This window comes from Rhinatrema bivittatum, chromosome 3 (assembly GCF_901001135.1).
Source record: "Rhinatrema bivittatum chromosome 3, aRhiBiv1.1, whole genome shotgun sequence".
In the NCBI taxonomy this organism is placed as follows: domain Eukaryota; kingdom Metazoa; phylum Chordata; class Amphibia; order Gymnophiona; family Rhinatrematidae; genus Rhinatrema; species Rhinatrema bivittatum.
This window is the reverse complement of record NC_042617.1, coordinates 305,820,912-305,843,379: the sequence shown is the minus strand read 5'-3', so window position 1 is coordinate 305,843,379 and position 22,468 is coordinate 305,820,912. Positions and strand designations below refer to the sequence as shown.

At 45.8% G+C, this 22,468-nt stretch overlaps 1 protein-coding gene across 1 annotated transcript in view; it reads right to left on the bottom strand.

The window, feature by feature from the left end:
• Positions 1-22,468, bottom strand: part of PPP1R1A (protein phosphatase 1 regulatory inhibitor subunit 1A) — a 154,211-nt gene that overhangs the window by 122,172 nt on the left and 9,571 nt on the right. The gene's annotated exons all lie outside the window — the stretch shown is intronic.

The following is a 22,468-nucleotide window of genomic DNA, read 5'->3' as shown; positions in this document are numbered from 1 at the left end:
CAGCTTTCTCCATGCTTACTGAGCTATGAGGATCATCACTGGGGGGGTTAACACCATAGTTTGGATGTTTGCAGGAGAAGGGGAGGGGGGGGGTGACATGCTACAGCACTGAATCAGTATTTAGAGGTGGTGGTGGTGGTTGAAATCCATTCCCACTAGTAGCATACTGGATCCTTTGCAGGTCTGTGATACCAAACAAACAATGCAAATTTGGAGCTGCATATGAGCTTTTCAGAGCACACATCCCCCTTTGTCAGGTGGTTGCTTTAATGACTGTGAGTCGTTAATCCAGCAATTCTGAGTCAATCATCATATTTTGAGGGTCAGGCAGGAATTATCTTTCACTGCCACACAACTGGCTACAGGAGCAGAGTGTTTTTCAGCCTCCCCTGGATTACCAGGTACATGGGCCGATACAGAAAACTTCGTGCCCAGGCCACTCTCCTGGGTGCGCAATCCAGTAAATAAATTTTTGTAAATGAGGGCCCGCTAGCGCGTCCTTAGCGCCTCCTTTTTGACAGAAGTGGCAGCTGTCAGCGGGTTTCACAGCCGACACTCAATTTTCCCGGCATCGGTTCTCGGGTTTGGAAAACGGACGCTGGCATAATTGAACGTCCATCTTCCAACCCGCAGGCCACGGGCAGATTTTTAAATTTTTTAATTTTTTTTATTTTTGGGGCCTCCGACTTAATATCGCTATGATATTAAGTCGGAGGGTGTACACTTTTCTGTACACTTCCCCGGTGCTGGCCGAAATTAATGCCTGCCTTTGGCAGGAGTTAATTTATGAGAGTAAAATGTGTGGCTTGGCTGCACATTTTACTTTCTGGATCGCGCAGGAATGACTAATAGGCCCATCAACATGCATTTGCATGTTGCAGGCGCTATTAGTTTCGGGGGGGGGGGGGGGGGGGGGGAAACGGTTGGCTGTGTGTTTTCGACGCGCTTTTACCCCTTACTGTATAAAGGGTAAAAATAGCGCGTTGAAAACGTGCGGCCAAACGGAGCGCAATTTACTGTATTGGCCCGACAGAGAGGTGTCAGACAGTCAGAAGAAGGTTGAATTGGATGGATCTCTGGCCTTCTTTTAACATAACCAACTTGTAAGTCTGTCACTATGCAAACTGACGGGCCGATACAGTAAGGAGCGGTAGGAAGAGCTGCGTTAGTGCCCGGCGCACCCGCATTTGCCGCACGCACAGTCCGGCTCACCTACCGCTCGATACTGTATTTAAATAGCTTGCAAAGGCAAGCCACGTCCAAGACTTACCTAAAAAAGCAATTTTGTTAGTGTTGTTACTTTAAATCCCTCTTATGTATCTCTTCCTAGCCCATGAGATGCTCATAGGTACATGCATTACGGAAAAGAGCTGGAATAGGCTGCCTCAGCCCAGAGCTTGAAAGCATGCTTACTTTTTCTGGCTCAAAAATAACCTACTTAAATCTCAGTGTTTAGGGAGAAGGGCCTTGGCGAAGCTAAAATGCGTAAGAAAGCCCAGAGAATCCTGTGTTCTCGCCCCTGCCCTCTCTGCTGTCTCATCTACCCAGCGGCAAGTAATTCACTCCCCAGGGGGAAAGCCAGTTCTGACAAGGCCTAGGCAACAGCTCCTCCTTTGCAGCTGCACAGCTTTTATTTATGTAAATGTCACATCCACAGCAGGGAGCACAGCTATTACATCTGAGGATGATTAGGATAGAAGAGGTGCTGGGAAATTAGACAAACATCTCCTTTCAGCACAAACTGAATGTGTGCTAAGTACTAAACCAGATGCCAGGCAGCGAACCCCTCTCTGCAGATATCCTCTGGCCAGTCCTGCTTTTTGAATTTACAGCACCTGTGAGAGGTGTAATTCTGCTACCTCTCTTTTTGAAAATAGGACTAGTACAGGTCCCAAGGTGCCTACAGCCTCCAAGACTGGGTCACCAGGTAATTCTGCTGGACTGTGGCAGGGCAGACGAGAGAAGTGCAGCTATGGTTACCAGATGGTCCCAGATCAGGAAATAGGCTCTGCTAGTGCTGGTCTTTTCCCCCCCATTGCATTCATGGAGTTTCCTTATGAAGGTAATCATGCAGCGACTTAGCCGGGGCCATATAACCTGTGCTCCATACTCTTAAGCAGAGCGCCGGGTTCCAATCCCAGCTCTTACTTGTGTGTTTCCTGAGACCAGGAGTAACGTCAAAGTAGCATATGCTCCATGGAGCAGGGAGAGCTTATTCAGTGCTGGTGCAAGAGTATTTGTCACCCCAGGCAAACCTTCGGTCATGCATGCCCTTTCCCCTACTTACCTATTATAGGAACTTCAGCACGGTGCTCCCTCCTGCAGACAACAGTGGCTACAGCAAAGTGGACCCTTCTTTGCCAGTACTGGCTATGGTATAGCACCTCTCTGGGCCTCTTGCTGGCAGGATTTTGCCACCCCTAAAATTGTGGTGCTCTAGATGGTGGGGACCTATGTTGTCCTGGAAGCTCATGTACAAGAACATCCATGTATAATGTTTATCTGGTTGATCCAAAATAATACTGCAGCCTCTATCATATCCTGAAATATCAGCAAGCACTTGCTTAGCTCATTCAGTTTTGTAAGTGGCATCTGTAATCTGCTAGTTTGCTGATACGCTGTGGGTTTACTACTGCGTTTTTCTCTACAGCACCATAATGTGCATGTATTTCCCCTGTGAACATATGTCATTGTCAACAATTCAAAGCAGAGAAGGCAGCCTGAGAGCAGTAGCACGGGAGCTAGAAACCTAGGACTGGGGCACTATCTCCTGATGACATGGAGTCAGGCTGATGCACATCTTAACAACCCACAGTGCCAACTAAGTCCAAGCCCTCATGGATACTTTGAACTAGTCCTGGATTTAAAACTACCCTTGTTGGGCTGGCCCGGTGGCCCGGTGGCTCAGTGGCAAAGTTTGAATCTGGGGACTGGTTTCTGCTCCCTTGGTTGACTGGGGATGCCGAAGAAGTAGTGTTCACATAGGCCAGACTCAAAGTCCACATGTGCAGAGCTCTAGAAGGAATTGCGGTCTGTGGCTCTTGGCCAAAGATTGTTGCTGTGATACAGAGCTAGATGGAAGGTTATAAAATAGGGGGGAATCCTGATTAGTTATGAATAAGGAAAAGTAATTACATCCAAATGAGAGCTCATGGCACTGTAGCCCAGAAAAGGCTAGTTCGGATTCCGCTGGATGCCCAAAAGGAGAAGAAGGAAACTGCAGGGCCAATCCCTTCTCCCAGCTTAAAAAAAAAATCCCTCTGCCATTACATGTTTTATATTCTTGCTTGCATCAACTCCAAATCCCAACACATTTAGAGATGGAGGTCAGAACCCAGCGCTGGCTCATAGTCAGTTGTAAGATCTTTTCATATTTGTTCTCTGCAAAACCTGCTGCACAAGGTGATACCAGAGGACAAATTTTCTGCTGACTGGTTCAGATTTAAAAATAGTAGTGTGACGGGCAGGAGTGAGACAGCCTTTGTTTCTGATCACATGTACTGCTGGCCCTGCTGCCTTAGCAAAGATTCCAGTTCTAGCTCATTAAACAAGAGGTACCTTCCTGGTGTTTGTCTTCAAATTGTATCCTGTCCATTTCTCTTGGCTAAACCTTCTTAAATCAAAATAATTTCAGTAGAGGGTTAAGACATCTCTTTTCTTTTCTGTTGATCCTTTGAGCTATCATAAAATGTGCGATACCAAATTTCATCACAATGATAGGGTGGATCAAATTGGTGGGGGGCGGTGGCACTATATGTTAGGGATGGCATAGAATCAAACCTTTTCGGATAATACAAGGACTGGGGGAACTTCATGAAGCTAGCTAGTAGCACATTTAAAACAAATCAGAAAAAATTATTTTTCACTCAATGCACAATTAGGCTCTGGAATTCATTGCCGGAGGATGTGGTTAAAGCAGTTAGTGTTGTTGGGTTTAAAAAAGAGTTGCATAAGTTCCTGGAGAAGTCCATAAACTGCTATAATTATAGGGAAAAGCCACTGATTATTGCCGGCTTTAGTAGCATGGGATTTAATTATTGTTTGGGTACTTGCCAGATACTTGTGACTTGGATTGGCCACTGCTGGAGACAGGATACTGGGCTTTATGGATCCTTGGTCTGACCACTATGGCAAGTCTTATTTTCTTATGTAGGATAAAGATTCTGCAGGAGATTAAATACACAGGTAAATCTTTATGGATAGAAGAGTGTAGTGTCATGGGGAAGAGTGTAGTAGTGAGGGTATACAATCATCCACCTGGCCAGAATGAACAAACAATGAAATGCTAACAAATTATGAAAGCTAACAAACGGGCCGGTACAGTAAAAACACAGGAGAGCGGGTGAGCGCCCGCTCTCCCAGCGTGCGCACAGGCCACTCTCCTGTGCGCGCGATACAGTATTTAAATTTATTTTAATTAGGGCCGGCGGTAAAAAGAGGCGCTAGGGACACTAGCGCATCCCTAGCACCTCTTTTTGGACAGGAGCGGCGGCTGTCAGCGGGTTTGACAGCTGATGCTCAATTTTGCCGGCGTCGGTTCTCGAGCCTGCTGACAGCCACGAGTTCGGAAACCGGACGTCGGCAAAATTGAGTGTCCGATTTTCGACCCGTGAGCCACGGGCCTATTTCAATTTTTTTTTTCAATTTTTTTTACTTTTTTTTAACTTTCGGGACCTCCGACTTAATATCGCTATGATATTAAGTCGGAGGGTGCACAGAAAAGCCGTTTTTACTGCTTTTCTGTGCACTTTCCCGGTGCCCGGAGAAATTAGCGCCTACCTTTGGGTAGGCCCTTACTGAATAAGGGGTAAAGCTAGAGCGTCCAAAACGCGTGTACAATCGTGGGTTAACAGGGTGCTCTGCCGGCGCGCACTGTACTGTATCGGCCCGAAACTTAGCAACAACCTAATAATGGGAGATTTCAATTACCCCAGTATTGACTGGGTAAATGTCACATCAGGACATGCTAGGAAAGTAAAGTTTCTAGATGAAATAAATAATTGTTTCCATGGCTGATGCTACCAGTTTTGCTGCTTTATGGAAACAGTTACTTTGCTGTCCCTCCACCCTTCCGACCAAACTCCCATGGATTCTAATGGACCTATTCATGAGCTTCAGTTTTTCCCTAACAATAACTGAGTGTCTGAACAGTGGTTATAGGTTTGGTAACGTAGAGTAAGGTGACCAGATTTCCAGTGGGCAGATATGGGAAACCTCTTCCTCACAGTGCCAATAGTGAGCAAGTAGTTTATTGGCGTGAAGGGCTGGTTATCTGGTGGACTGGCCCCATGGAAAATTATAGTAATCTACTTTCAAACTGTACCTTAAAAGCACATGCTTTGAATTCTGAAACCATTAAATATTTCAGCATCATAAAAAGCCTCAGGGCTAGCGGGTATGTCTTACATACAAGGGAATTAATTATGTGCCAGAAAAATTCAAATCAGCCAACAAAATCCAGCTAACATGTAAATGCTATAAAAAAAAATGAATAGAGAATAAATTACACCCTTCCTTCCTCCAACAATGTCATTTCTGAGTGGGAGACACGTCCTGATCAGAGATTTTGAATTGGGTCCCAAGATATTTTACACCAGGGCCACTGAAACGGTATTTGGTGGCCTAGAAGAATCTTAAAGCCTTGCACCTTTCCCCATCATGGCCCTCTCCACACACAATTAAAAATCATGCATTTATAATAGATTTTACATGTAAAAAGGACATTCAAAGTACAATCTTCTGAGATAAAAAATATAACTTACAACAACATATATATTATATTTATAAACACTGCTGTGATGCCAATCACAAACCCTGCAACAAAAAACCCCATTTGGAATCCATATGGTATTAGGTCTGTTGTAACGCATGTTGTGTGTGGGCTTCCTCCTCAGGAAATCATGAGTAAACTGAACTGCAGTTACAATATAATAAAACTCTTATACCAAAACAGAACTAACAGCCAGCACTCAAACATTAACAATCCTACCCATGAAAGGGAAACACTGCAAATATTACACAAAGCCCTAAAATACCAATGCACCTCCTATTAGGAAAACAGAACAAACTTGGCTGTTATAGAAACCTACACAGAAATTACACACTGGCAAAATATCTCACCTCAGCTATATATGAAAAACACAGACAAAGAAACCATATAGTATACACAGAAACTTGAAGAAAAAAACAGCAAAGAGCCAAATGCTATGTGCAGTGTGACTATGGAAAAACAATACATCACCTTTCCTTGTAAAACAACAAACAATAAAAACAATATAAAATATTAATCATAATAGTAAAACCATACTAATAAAAAGGCCACATATTTCAAAACTGCTGACAAATAGAACATCCAATAATTAAAAACTCATTTAAATTTATTTTTTAATTTCCCAAACACCAATAAAATATTTCAGAACCATCAAATAACACCCGATAATTAAAATCAGAGGATAAAAAAATCCCCCGCTCTCCATATCTGGATTAGTGGTAGAGGATTGGGGGCACACAACTTTCTTCTCTCTCTCTCTCTCTCTCATATACACACATGTTCATTCTCTCACACATAAGCTCATCACTCACACTCACTCTCTTTCTCATACTCATGCTCACACATACATTCACACATACCTCCTCACACATACATGTTTGGTTTTCCTTCCACCTTTTTTAATGCATAGAATACATTTTTTCTGTGCCTCAAGGGTGGAAATTTTAAACAGTGTCCAAGCTTCTTGCATGGATACTGTTTTTAACCTTGTAGATTGCAATTTTCAGTTTTTTTCTAACAAATTTCCTCATGTTATTATAGTCCTTCTTTTTATAGTTAAACACTACTGCAGTAGATTTTTGTAGTATTCACCCTCCATTGATTATGTCAAATTTTATTACATTCTGATCACTGTTGCCAAGTGATCCACCATCTTTATCGCTTGGTCTTTTAGATCCACCTAGTACTGTAGATAGGTGGTGTTAGGGTAGTGGACCCTTGGGCCGGCTGAGACTGCAGGTGTTGCGCTGTGGGGGCTCACAGTGGGTGTCGCAGCCAGGAGGCGGCGCTGAAGAGGTGTTCCAAAGAAGGCTTCACCACTGGAAGCCCGAAGTCCCCCCAGGAGGAGCCCATAGGGACCCAGGCCTCTTGGACTTAGCAATAATATCATATCAGCATAGGTGTTTATTTTCGACAGCAAAACTGTGGTGTGTCATGGAGTCTGGAAATATTTCACATACTGTGGTGTGTCATGGAGTCGAAAATAAACACCAATGCTGATATGTTATTATTGCTAGGTTTTACAAGTGTTTCCTGCAACTTAACCTAGCAATGAATGTATTCTCAATACACAATAACTTGTGAATCAGACAAAAAAATTGTGTGACTGTGGAAGAGCCAACAAACATGGCTGACAAGCCTCTGAGGCAGCTCCTAGAAGAGCGAAACTCGGCCAGAGTCGGGCAAGATCCAATAAAGTCTTTTTTACCGATCCTTTTCTTTGTGTTCATCACTCCATGGTGCGACTGCATCTAGTGTATTGTGTACAGTTCTGATCTCTGCATTTCAAAAAAGATATAGTGGAACTAGAAAAAGTACAGAGAAGGGCAACCAAAATGATAAAGGAGATGGAACTGCTCCCCTATGAGGAAAGGCTAAAGAGGTTAGGACTGTTCAGCTTGGAGAAGAAACGTCTGAAGGGAGATATCTATAAAATCATGAATAGAGTGGAATGGGTAAATGCAAATTGGTTGTTTACCCTTTCACAAAATAGACACGCCTTGAAATTACTAAGTAGCATATTTAAAACAAACTGGAGAAAATATTTTTTCACTCAATGCACAATTAAGCTCTGGAATTCATTGCCAGCGGATGTGATAAAGGTTGTTAGCATAGCTCGGTTTAAAAAGGGTTTGGATAGGAGCTAAGATGGTGGCGTAGCCGGTGGCTATGTAAAAAGCTGGCTCCCGACTCCTATTGACACTACTGATATAGAATCTTTTTCCCTGCACTTAAAATTCCACAAAAGGATTGTTGCCAATGATGCGGGAAGATCAAAGAGTCAGACCTAAAAGAACCTCCAGAAGACTGACCTCAGAAAAATCTGTATTGGCAGAGGGGTCTATGTCTGACGAGGAGTCTCTGGGAGAGTCCAGCCTACCAGGAGATATGTTGAACACGATCAGAGAAGTCATGAGCAAAATCAAACCCAGCTGAAATCCAGTTTAGAAAACCTGTAGGCCGGGTGTGCATTTGCATGGGGTGGTACACTTAGGGGGGGGGGCATCGTCGCTAGATCAGCTGGCTGGTGACCTGCTGGAGAGCCGAGCACCGGGGAGCCAAAACAGTCACAGTCGCCGATGGTGTGTGCAGGCAGTGGTGTGCCCAAAAAAATTGATTCAGGGCCTTGGGGGGGTGGGGTGGGAATGTGCTGTGCCAACATAGCAAATGTCTAAAAAAAATATTGCTTATCTGATGAATCTGCAGCATGGCTTAACAAGAGATGGCACTGAGGCACGGGACCCAATAACAACAGGCAGCCAATGGTTAGTACTGGCAAGGGAATGCACCAGCAGGGGAGGGTGGGAGGTACAGCTCACCTGCATGGAGGCCGGCCAGTAACAAGGCAGGAGGAGCAGCAGCAGAAGCTTTCTGGCAGGGAGGGTCTGTGTCTTGTGCCAGTCTGCATGGGACTGGGGGTGGCAGCACAGCAGCAGCTTTGCTTTGGGCAGAAGAGAGGGGGCTGGGAAAGGTAAGCTGAAACAGAATATTGAGCTGGGGGAGGGGGGCATGGGGCAGGGAGCAAACTGGGCAGAGCATTAAGCTAGGGGAGGGGGTCATGGAGCAAACTGGGCAGGGCATTGAGCGGAGGGAGGGAGCATGGGACAGGAAAGAAACTAGACAGGGAATTGAGTGGAGTGAGGGAGGGAGCAGGGGGCAAACTGGGCATTTAGCTGAGAGAGGGGTTGAGCCTGGGAATGGGGGGAGTAAGCTGAAAGTTGAGGTGGGGAAGATAGAGTGAGATGATTTTGAGCCTGGTGAGAAGAAATATTGGGGGGGGGGGGGGGCAAATTTAAAATTATGGCTCCCACAGGCGGAGAACCAGGGATGGAAGATTTTGTTCCCTGAAATCTGACAGCAGCAGGGGGAGTCCCAGTTTGTGGGTACCTTTAGAAATTGGTGCCCAAAACACGTGCCTATGTTGCCTATGCCTGATGCAGTTTTACACTATTCCTGGGAGAATTCTGCATCTTTGCGTACTAAATCAAATATAATACAGAAAATGAATTATTACTCAAAGGGAATGATTGTACTGTGCTTTGATTTTAAAATATTGATGGTGCTGGAGGCTGGCTGTTTGGCTGTGAGGAGGAAACATTAGTAAATTGTAATTTGTAGTTAACTATTCTGTATTTGGTGATGTTCTGCAAGTGTGATTGAGGCGAGCTGATGCTTTCTGCTGTTCTGCAGCCGTCTTGTGCATTGTGCTTTCCCCACAGGAGGTGTATTTTTTTGTAGGTCCTGGTGTAATCTTTGCTGTGCTGCTCTTTCATAGGTAGAGTTGTTGCTGTGTGAATCCTGCGACCTAGTATTATTGCTACGATATGGCAGGTTTGAGGTTTGCTTCATATGTCCTGAGTGTTTGTCTTCTTTTTGCGGGATTCTGCAATTATTTCTCAATGTCATCTGGACTTTTACAAATAATTTTTTCCGCAAATAGGCCCATTAATATATAAAACTTTTCCACACCTTCAAATGCACCCCAACTGTCCTCACACAGTGATGGGCATCACTATTGTGTTGCTTCCTAAAAAGGGCAAGGATGTGCTGGATCCAGGGTCTTATCGACCTACTTCATCGTTGAATGCAGACATTAAAATCTTTGCCAAAGTGCTTCAATTGCGGTTAGAAAAGATAACGTTAGACATTATTCATCCAGACCAGATAGGTTTCGTTAAAGGGAGGAGACATCAGCTACTACACATAGGGTTTTTAATATTACAGACATGGACAGAAAGTGTGACAGGTCCATGGTCACAGTAGCACCGGATGCTGAAAAGGTCTTCAGTCATCTGCACTGGTCATTTCTCTTTGCCATCCATGAGAAATACAAGATTGATCCCTAATTTTTTTGCATGGGTTCAGGCTCTATGTGCCCATCCGGAAGCCAGAGCCTGACTAATGGCAAACCTATCCACTCCTGAAGGGTACCCGGCAGGGATGCCCACTGTCTGCTCTTTTATTTGACCTCGCTATTGAGGCACTGGAACAATTAATACAGCAAGCCAGACACACAAAATATCGCTTAATGCGGATGATGTCTTGTTATTTTTGACCAACTCTAAACGCACTGTTCCCGACTGCTCGAGGTTCTTGCCGAATATGGCAGAGCCTCCAGGTATAAAGTAGATAATCAAAAATCTGAGCTCTTCCTGTCACACTAGGTATATTGCTAGAACCATCTTTGCACTTTCAAAGGGCTCCCGACAGATTTCGACACCTGGAGATTTTCATTCCTTGGAATTGGGGGGGATAGATGGAAAACAAACTATGCTTCAGTCGTTGGCAGGATCCACAGCGATCTCAAAGAATGGAATGGTCTGCTGCTCTCTTGGGAGTGCAGAATAGGGGTATTAAAAATGAACATCTTGCCTAGATTAATTTATTTGTTGCAAATATGTTCCGTGCTCCCTGCCTAGAGGCTTCTTTTTGGCCCTGGAGAGCAGCATTCAACATTTATTTGGCAGGGTTCAGCCTCCAGAATTAAGTTAGTGACTTGTACCAGTCAAGAGAGGCGGGGAGGGGGGGTGGCTTTTCCTCACTTTTTGGGGTATTGCTAGGCTGCCAGATTGAGTTGTACTAGGGACTGGCTCAGTTGTGATCCTGACTTAGCAGGGCTATCTTTAGAGAGTGGGGCAATGGAGGGACTTGACCTTGCTACTTGGCTTTTCCTCCCTCTCAGCATCTGAATAGTCAAAAAGGTGACCAGATCTCATCCTCTGACTGCTCGCACACTCCAAGTTTGGAGAGAAGCTTGCAAATATATGCAACTTCCTGAGGGGGTTCTGTTACCTGTTCCTTTGCTCAGTCATAATCCAAGCCTCTCTATTCATACCTTTAATACAGACACACAGGATTGGAGGGACATACTGTATGGGGCAGCTCTGAGATAGCAAAGAGTGGCTGTGAGGGGGTTTTGATATAATGACCTGAATCTCGCACGCTGTATACTAAATAGAAGAAGGCGATTCTTAAGTTGGAGAGATCCGGCTGGGTGCGGAGAGTGCCCTCAGCTTTCAAACTAACTTTAATGGATGAAGACCTTACTAGGAAAATTGTCTCCATATAGTACAAGACTGTACGGGCTGTAGGGGAATCTCTACTTCCACTAGTGGATAAGTGGAATAACGATTTGAAGCTGGTGTTAGACTGGACTATATGAAGTTAATATGGAAAAGATTTTTCAAAGTATCTATGTGCAATCACAGGATCCAACTAATGTACAAACTCCTTCATCAGGCTTATAGATACCCTGTTTATTTCATCAGATTCTCCCCTTCTTCATCACAGCTTTGCTGGTGAGATTTTGGCCAAGTAGGCATCTACTTATATATGTGGTGGTCCTGTGTGTGTGTGTGTGTATATATATATATATATATATATATATATAGATATAGATATATATATATATATATATATATATATATATACATATGCAAGTTTTCTGGAAAGAGATGCAGGCAGAAATTTCCAGGTGTTAGGATTTGTAGGTATGTGGGCCCTGGGCCAAGGTGAGAGATGGTACCGCCCACAGGGAGAAGCCCTGTGAACCTCACCGTTGGGAGGCAAGGTCTCAGCCAACGTCAGACACAGCTGTGGAATACAGTCTTTATTAGAGGGACAGAGAAAGGCACTGCCCAAGGAGCGGGGAGTGCAGGAGAAAGTCACAGAGTCAGTGTGGTGGGGTATACCCAGAGGGGATACCTCAGTAGTGGAGATCCGGCAATGGTTCGCAGAGCGGGGTACACCGATGAGGTTCCACTGTAGCGATGACTCGGTAGTGGCCAGCAGCGCAAGGTACATCGAAGGGGTTCCTCACTTAGAGATGGTACGGTAGGGCCTGCAGCATGGGGTACACCGGTGTGGGTTTCACAGTAGAGGTCCACAGTGTGAGGTACACCAAAGAGGTTTCCAACTAGAGATGGTACGATAGTGGCCCACAGCATAGGGTATACCAGAGAGGATTCCACACTAGAGATGACATGGTATTGGCCCGCCGCACGGGGTACACCGGAGAGGATTCCACACTAGAGATGGTACAGTAGTGGTCCGTAGAGTCAAGGTACTCACAGTGATGTATGTTCCAGCAGAGGCCCCGGGGAACAGGGATAGGCAGCAGTCCAAGGCAAGAAGGCCCTCCGAGGAGCAGATAGCCAGAGATGAGGAAGGGCCCCCGAGGAGCGGGTACCCAGAGCGTCTCATGCCAAATGTGCAAGAACTGGAACAGGAGATCCGTAGTGAGCGAAGCGGATTCAGCAACAAGTCGTCAGTAGGCAGGGCCAGCCGGCTTAAGTATTGTGGATTGAAGACGTCATCCGGAGGGGATGCTCCCGAGGTTCCTGCCATGACGTGCTTAAGACTGGCCCATGCGCGCGCACGCACGCCTAAGTAATCCCAAAGGCAAGATGGCGGTCGGCAGCACCCACGCCGTCCCGGGGATGCCAGGCAGGTCGGCGGTAGCTGGCGGAGGCCGCCACTCTCCCCAACGGTGTCAATGCAGCAAAGAAAGAGGTGAGCATTAGTGGTCGCAGTCGTCTGCGACCAATGGGCGTAACACCAGGATTATGGCTAAAGATATCCAGTTAATAGCAGTCGTCTGCCTCCTTGGAGAACTTGGAGGGCTAAATCTTAACAAAGATCAAAGTAAACAATGTGTCCACATGGTGCAGGCAGCCCGTTTCACCCCAACTACCTTGTGGAAGCCATTACCCCTACTCACATTGGCGCAAACAGCTACGAGATACTGCTCTCGTAAAAATGCTTTAACTATTCTTTAAAAAATGTTCTCCTTGTATGATAAGGATTGGCGCCCCTAGTGGGCATCTCTTTAATATAAGGCCTTCTGCTTAAAGTCAATTTCTGTATTTTTAAGTGCCGGGGGAATTATTGCTGAATATTGTCCTGCATTGTTGGTTTTTGCTGAGTGGTATATTTTCTGGTCTGAGTCCATATTTAATATGCTTTAACTACTTTCTGTATTGTCTGCTTCTTGGTTAAATACGTTTTTGGTTTTTTTAAATGCTTAGATGAGTTCCTGTACGAAAAGTTAATAAATTGTTATTGAACAGGTAGACTTGGAGAAAGCCACTGATTAGGCCTGGGAGTAAGCAGCATGATTAAATCAATGTTTGGGATCTTGCCAAGAACTTGTGATTTTGAGTGGCAACTGTTGGAAACAGGGTACTGGGTCTGACCCGGTATGGAGGTCCTTATGTTCTCCCCATTCAACAAAACCAACTGTTAGAACCTGCATCAAAACCTCTTGTGATGTGCTCCACTGAGAACTAGTGAATCGTTTTTCTAACGAATTGAAATATCGTACAATATTTCTAAATTCGTTAATATATCGGGTAAAAAAAGAAACGATCACTTTTCCCCCTGAATTTTCGTAAAAATCGTTTTTCGGGTTAGTGCGCGCTAACTCACATTAGTGCACACTAACAAAAAAACATTTATTTTTGTTATTTTTTGTTACTTTTTGCTATTTTGTTAGTGTGTGCTAATTCCCGTTAGCGCGCACTAACCCGAAAAACGAGTTTTCACTAAAAAAAAAAAAAGGGGATCCATGGGAAAACGAGACTTTCCCACAGCCAGACGAACCCGAAAGCGGGAATGATTGGGAACCCGATTCACATCCCTACTGAGAACTGCAGTGTTATGAGATGGTGATTACTCTATTACAGCGGCATTTTCAACAAGTTCCACTTTCTTTTCTACCAACTGTCCTCTTAATGTTGTTGGGTCAAATCAGAAAGCAGCTAGTTCAGGGCTGGCCTCTGATACTCATCACTGACGTCACACACTGCAATAGAGTCTCCTTCATACCTCCCATCGCTGCTTCTAACAGTGAAATGGGATGGAGTCTCCCTCATTCCTCACATCACTGCTTCTAACAGTGAAATGGGACGGAGTCTCCCTCATTCCTCCCATCACTGCTTCTAACAGTGAAATGGGACGGAGTCTCCCTCATTCCTCCCATCACTGCTTCTAACAGTGAAATGGGATGGAGTCTCCCTCATTCCTCCCATCACTGCTTCTAACAGTGAAATGGGATGGAATCTCCCTCATTCCTCCCATCGCTGCTTCTAACAGTGAAATGGGATGGAGTCTCCCTCATTCTTCACATCACTGCTCCTAACAGTGAAACGAGATGGAGTCTCCTTCATTCCTCACATCACTACGTCTAACAGTGAAATGGGATGGAGTCTCCCTCATTCCTCACATCACTGCTTCTAACAGTGAAATGGGATGGAGTCTCCCTCATTCCTCACATCACTGCTCCTAACAGTGAAATGGGATGGAGTCTCCTTCATTCCTCACATCACTACGTCTAACAGTGAAATGGGACGGAGTCTCCCTCATTCCTCCCATCACTGCTTCTAACAGTGAAATGGGATGGAGTCTCCCTCATTCCTCACATCACTGCTCCTAACAGTGAAACGAGATGGAGTCTCCTTCATTCCTCACATCACTACGTCTAACAGTGAAATGGGACGGAGTCTCCCTCATTCCTCACATCACTACGTCTAACAGTGAAATGGGATGGAGTCTCCCTCATTCCTCACATCGCTGACCTGGGATATTAAGTGGCTGCACAACTTCCTCAGAACAGGCAGAAACCTGAAGTGATGGAAACACAGAATATGTCAGCAGGAACGGAGTCTTCCCCCCTCCCCCCATCCCCAAGTGTATGTGTGGGAGGGAGGTCACAACCATGGAGGTGCTGTGACACTGGGTTGGGAAGAGATGGAGGCTGGTGGGAGGGCTGGTGAGCTCAACTTAAGGCCTCTCTTTTCAGCATTTATTTTTTGTTTGGTAAGATTTATGTTCTCCTCCCCTTTCCACTACTGTGGCCTACCTTGCTGCTAATCTCGCTGAGGCCTCTGGTTTCCTCCAGCTCCCATCCCCTTTCTTGCTGGCGGCCTCAGTTAGCCTGGATTCTTGCTTTGCAGATGCGGGCTGCCTATCACAGCCTGATAAACACAAAAACAAACCCACAAACAAATGGTGCCTTCCTTAGGCAGAGAAGGATGGCGGGCTGTCGTAGTTCCCATCCTCCCATGGTGGCATCAGGCGCACCTACAGTTTTTCCTCTGGCACTAGGTTGTGGCTGCGGTGGGGTGGCAGCAAGAGGGCCCTTTGTGGTCAGAGTTGAGGGCCTTCAGGCATCCATGACTGTGGTGGGATGAGTGCGATCACTGGCTCTGGCATGTGAGTTGAGGGAGGCATAATTGCTGATAGGCTTATGGCCCGTCTGCCAGTGCAGGGCTAGAACAGGTTCAGCAAGGGTGGAGGTGTGTGTGCCATCGCCACCAACACCTATCCTCTTCCTTGTGGAGTGCGATTCTGTGTCTTGTCTCAAGCGGCCCGAATACAGGCCTTATGTGTGATTAGTTGAGCAGGGAGCAGCATTCCTTATCTCTTCCTAAGGCTGCTGAGCAGCAGGGAAGGTCAGGTTCCAAGACACCTACTGGGATGTGCTGCAGCAGGCCAGCTTTCATCCCAGCACCACGCAGAGAATACAGGAGCCAGTAAAGGAGAGAGATTGAGAGTGTGCAATTTGGGGGGGCGCTGTTTGGCAGTCGATGGGAGAGGACGTCTAACTGCGTGGCTCCATCCTCCACAAGCCTATAAACCCAACTAAATAGTGCTTTTGCCCTAAATTCTGGTCTGCAGATAAGCACAGGCGTCTGATTCATCATTTGAGACACCGAAAATGACTACAAAATGTAAGACCACCGATTTAAAGCAGTTCGCTTACAGAAAAAATTCCCTGGAGCCTGGCCAAGATGGCGAGGACCAGGTGGTGCTCAATTTGCGCGAGACCGTGTCCCTGGAAGGGGAACGCGGCGAGCCTCACATTATGGAATCCCCTCCTTCTGTGGAACAGCTTACTTGGGACGAGATTCGGCAGTGGTTCATGGAATTACGAGTGGACATAAAACAAAATCGGACAGAAATAATGGCAGATTTAAAAGAAGACTTAGCGGTGCTGGAAACGAGAGTAGGCGACATCGACATCCGGGTCGATAGTCACAGGGACACTCTTAATCATCTGAACAACCAACAGTCTTCTCTTAATACTGAAATTCAATACCTGCATGAAAAGGTGGAAGATCTCAAAAAATTGGAGACAGAGGAACAACTTAAGAATCCGTGGGGTCCCGGAGTCCCCTGACTTTTCTGACACATCTCAAACAGCTCAACAAATTTGCTCATATACTATCCCAGGACGGTGAGCAATCTACAGCCTTGGATTCCCCAACACCAGAAGTGTGTTTGGAGCGGGCGCATCGCGCACTTGGACAGCAATGGGATCAGAAACCATGTGACCTCGTTCTATGCTTTCACAGCTTTTCTCAGAAATAGGTTTATGCTATCGCATGGAATTTGAAAGAAGTCAAGTGGTTGAACCATGCGCTTACCATATATCAAGATCTCTCCCCAATTACACTTAAAAAGCACTACGAACTGTGAGAAGTCACAACCAACCTCAGAGTATGTGATATTCGTTACAGGTGGACATATCCGTTTGGGCTGCAGTTCCAGGCCCACGGTGTGACATACCGCATCAAAAGCATTGCAGAGGCTCACAAGGCCTTTCAACAGGCGCAGCTTCAGATTAATTTTCCAGCACCCAAAATGGCCGCCGCTCCGCACAAACTTGAGAGTGTGAAATTTGGGGTGTGCACCCACCACCCCATTCTGGGTGGTAGCAGGGGTCCTAGCTGGATAGGAGGCATCACGTGCAGGGCCAGTATGGTCTGAGGTGAGAAATGCATAGGGTTGAGAAACCTCCACATGTGTGTGGCAGCCATGTGGTGTATGGTAAAGGGGCATCCATAGTGAGTGAATTCCATGGGTGGCTGGCCTTCCCCCCAGAAGGAGTGAACATGGCCTTTGAATGGCCAGTCGGGGTGGCTTTCATGCTGGACTGGGATAGCTTTGGGCCCAGGGCGGCTGCCTGGTTTACCAACTATGGCCTTGTCAAATCCCATTAAGGGCAGGGCAGTTGATGCTTGCTTGCCATTTGCAGATGTCGGTCTGGGTGCAGGTTTGCAGTTGTGGGAGGTTATCTTTTGCATGCTGCATTTGCCACTCCTGAAATAATTGCCACCAGGACAAAGGCACTACTGCTTTGGAGGCCTGTGGCCCAGCAGCGCACACATTACAATGGTTGATGCCTTGCAGGTTGCTGGGTGAGTTCTTGTGGGAGGGGCCCTCTAGTGGTGACCTGCCTTCAAATATGTAGTTAAGGCACCGTCATATATCTTGTGGCTTCAAGACCTCAAGCGCCGGTACCACGTCCAGCAGAATCAGGTCCAGGGTCCTATTCCAGTGGTTGACATTGCGATAGTCAGCGTTCTGAGTCGGCAGGTAAAAATAGCTGGCCAGTGCTTCTGTGTGCAGGGCCTCCTGGTTGTAGGAACGGACCTCAGTTGTTAGCCAGGGTATGTTGGAATGATCTTATTCTCTCAAATTGACTGATAAGGCTCTTCCTTATCACTTAAGATGTGCCTGGAAATCCTTCATAATCAGGCTAGTTGTGCCCATTACAAGGGGAGCCACTCCGGTAGAATGCTGCCTGTCTCTTGGTCTTTTTAGGATACTTGCTTTCTCATATGATTCGCAGAACAGTGGATGGGGGTAATTACCTCTCTATCGGTAATGCCAAGCTTTTGTCACAGATATTGTTAATGAGATCCTTGCCTGCACAGGAGAGAAGACCTGATTGTTTCATGACTTATCTGCCATCAAGAAGTGCTGCTATTAGGAATCTGGAAGGCCTGGCAGTTAAACGCTCTTAAGGTGACTCATTCAGAGGTTTTGCAGTGCTTTCCTCTCAGTTCCCTTCTTCAAAATAAGGTGCTAGCTGATATTTGTCAGTCACGTGAATTTGGCCATCCCTTGTCCATCTCTCCCAGAGACCAGCACTCCCTCTCTGCTATACCAACTAGGATCAAGGGTTTGGATGCATAATGCCCTGTCATTAATAATTCGCTAGTGCTGGGCTCTATCCCTTCTCCCAAGCTTGAGTGTATCCTAATATTTTACTTTCATGCCACACTTTCATGTACTGGGAGTGAGCAGCAATGGAGGTCAGGAAGTATCTGTGCTTGTGATGCCCAGCCTGTTCCAACTGCACACGCTTATCAGCCTTCTCTGTGCTGCCATCGGTTTCTTTACCAACTCATTTACTGAATGGGATCAGCTCTTTTCACTGCTATGGCTTCCATAAGGTGGTGGTGTATGAGTCACTTTTCCTTCCAGGCAGCAGGCGCAGGGCATGTTTCCCAGCTGTATTAATGCAGACATCATGATGGCTGATTTGTGTCACCATTTCAACGCCCTAAGGCTAGTAAGTAATCTAGTTAAGGGTATCGATTATCCCTATTTTCACTATCCGAGTTGTTTAGCTCGTAGCTAGACACCCATATGTAGGCAGGTTCTAATCACACAAAATGGTAGTGGACTTTTGAGGCTGGCATTCAGACGCCGCATTGATGACTGCGGTTTCGCAGCTAGTTCCACTCTGTACTAAGAGCTTGGTTATTCATGCAGACATTCCAAGGGGAGAGGGAATCCACATTTGTGTATTTGCCCTAGAATTGTGTAGACTGCGGTCAGCCCTAAAAGAGTTAGAGATATCTGTCTTCAGAGGGAGTCAATATTTTCAGTGGCCCTTACAAAAAGCATGATGGATTAACATCAGTTGTTGAGTTACTCTGCCATAGCTTGCCAAGCAGTGGCACGTGCCTGGTAGCAGTACATGGTCGCGTGGCCTTTCTGACGCACACTTAAGTCATCTTTAAAGCTGCCTGGTTCTGTGTTTAGCAAACCACTTATTGAATCCAGGTACCTCCTTTGTGGTGGCTAACCGTCAGTGGTGCTGCTCGAATCGCAGTTCCTTTAAAAGAGCTAATGCATGCCTGACTTTCTGTGCAGAGTGAGATCTCTTAACTCCACCATCATCTTTTGCTCAGAAAATCCCTTCTTGCTTCTCTGCATGTTTGCTCAGAATGCCTGTGCCATATGTCCCAGCCATTCTGGTGCTCCATAACCCCTAGATCCTCTACGCTTGTCCTCTGTCCAATCCTGCTAGTTATGGCAAAATTATGCTGAAACCCTGGACCCACAAATGTTTTCCTGAGTAAAATTCTACAGTTCCTGTGATCCCTTGGGGTCCCCAGCTGGCTGGAGGGAGATGCTCCTGTCCTGAACCCTGGAGCTAACCTGCCTCTGATACTTTCATGGAGTCTCCGTCAGTTGCCACATCACTGACCTCACATATTACGATGGAGTCTCCCTCATTCCTCTCATCACTGACCTCACACACTGTAATGGAGGAATCTCCCTCATTCCTCACACCACTGGTCTTGGCTACATCTGGTCACTAACAGCTCCAGCACACCATCAGGTGGCAGCACAACTTCCCTGGAATAGGCAGAAACCTGGAGTGACTGAAACACAGAATATGTCGGCAGCAATAGCTTGTGTGGTCCACCCAGTCTGTCCATCTGTGCTGACACAGAACCCACTCAGACTGTGGTCAGTAAATCCCAGAAATTCCTTGCCAACTTCCCAACCGGGATTATTAGTGGCCTGAGTCCCATAAAGTGACTGAAATGGAGTGTGTTTCCTATGGCGGTGCTCGTGTCTGGGTTTCCTGAGTGCCCAGACATTTTGACCAAGGTCAAAACTGCTGCTCTCTCCTTTCCTAGTAACCTGGCTCCCCCTATTTTTCATTAGCAGTTGGGGATATATTCTCAGATATGCACTGATGATGGCAGGGGAGATTTATATATCCTAAAAGTGATAATAAAAGGAGAAAACACTTAAATGAGAGAGATCTAATCTAATCTAATCTAAACTGATGTCTTTCACAGCCAATTCCAGGGAATGTCACTTACACCCCAGTGTAAGTGACAGTTTTGAAATGCATAGCAACCTTGTGGTCCCAATTTTTAAATTCAATATGCAAATATTTTTTATTTGCATAAATCCCCCTTCCCCTGAAATATTACCGCGTAAATATTTTTCCACACATCTCTGAAAATTCATCGAGCCAAGGCCTATGTAACTATATATATATTAAAAAAAAAAGTTACACGGCATGTGACTATCGAAACCAAAGCCAACACTACCCAGGCTCAGCGAGGCAGGACAACAAATTTCATCCAAAGTCAAATCAAAATCAGCTCCAGTTGTGACAAACCAGGTTGGGACAGTTTGAAACTGAACTGCAACCTGGCTTCCGCCTCTGCGGCCCTGAGAGTCAGATACGGTTTGAACTGAACATGGAACGACTTTCCCCCTGCCAAGTTTCTATTGGCTATCCCATATGTAAATGCAGCTGACAGCCTCTTCCCCACCGCCTGGACACTCACTACATTTGACTGTGGGCATGAAACTTATCCAAAAGATGATGACGCACATGAGCCGCGGAGACCTTGGAGCTGCTTCTCCTGTGGGCTTGTGGCACAAACTCTAAGTGAAAGATTCTCAGCCAGCAAGAATCCAAAGTGATTTGCAAGATGACATTTAACTGGGAAAACTAAAGAAGGAAGCACTGCTTCTCAGCCTTTTTGGCAAAGATCAAGTGTAAGGTCTCAGCTGTGAGCTGTGGACAGTCCCCTTTTCGGACTTATGGCAGAGCTTGAGAACCAGTTCAGTATTAACACCCTGCCACCTGGTTCCCACTGGGAAATGATTACATTATGACCTTTGCTGAAGCCGAAGAGCTAAATCTCTAAAAAATGATATTCACCTTGCTCTGAGGGTCACACCCTCTTAATCACATCATCTGCTTCCGCTGACAACAGCATCGCCTTCCTAGGCTTTTATAACTACTACTGTGTCACTACACCCCCACTCATCAGTGACTCAGTGGGTTGAGTTGTGTAGGCTACATTGTTGTTGGGGGTTGGTTTTTTTTTTTTTTAATATTGTCTAATCCTGAAAGTAAATGTTAGCTCCAGCTGTGTCACCCCACCAACAGCTGTCACTGCAGGGCCAACTGCACTGTCATATTTCTCATCAAGTACAAACTCAAATTGCTACTGGAGGAATCAGACCAAGCTTCCCAACCTAAAAACAGTCTGAAAAATATTCCCAGCGCAAAAGGCAGAAGCCAGAAATGGCATGATATTGATAGGCCAGCAAGATACAGACATTGGAGGAAAGGATTAAGAATCAGGAGAATTGACATTGACTCACCAGGCACAGTGCCGTGACAGCAGTATCAGCACTAGATGAGCTCCCAACATGATCATCCCAGTGTTACTCAATATTTTACACTATTTGTCCAACATAAGAGCCATCCATGGATGCTCCAGATCATGAGCCCATAGAAGTCCCTTCTTCTGATGTGATTATGACTGTACAAGTGATTTTCGCCTGGTTAGATATTTACATAGGCCCAGAATAAGGACCTCTGGACCATGGTCTTACGTTAGCCATAGTCCCTCTGGTACATGTTCTAACTGTTGGAGCCCTATCTTCTTTATTTCCACCCCTTCCCCCATTATGTAACAGTGTTCATTAATTAATAAACTCGTGCCCTGGTTCTCCAGCAAGAGCCCTGCATCACATCACGTTGTAACTGAGCTGTGAAGAAGTCACATCTGGTATGTGCGGCAGGATTTATTTCAGTAAAAGCGCTGCAGTAAAGTTCAAAGAAAACTGGCCAACAGTAATCTTTGCCCTTTGATTCTCTTAGGTCCTTCTATCTTGATCAGCTTTGTCGCTCTTCTCTGAACCCCATGTCCATCCAGCAGCAAGGTGACTAGAACTGCACTCCCCATTCTGAATATCTCTCTCAACGAAACTTTACAACAGTGGAAACATCAAAACCTTCTCTTCTCTCTACCGGTTACTGCCTATTTCAGGCACTTTAGGACAACTCTCATGCCTGGCCAGCTGTCGCTGAACTCCATGATATCCTCTAAGCTGACATTAAGAGACAGTCCTATAATAAGATGTGATGTCACAGCGTAAAATAGTAAGAAACATCCCTGCAATGTAACTGACTTCCAGACGTTGTGACCCCTCATGTCTGTTCTGCAAGCTGTGATACCTTTTACTGAAGCAAACCTACCATGGCCAACACCAGTAATCCAAAGACAGCGCTGTAGGTGAGTTTTCCAGACCACATTGTGTCAGCCTAAGCAAAGGTATCGCACCCTGCAAAGATCCAGT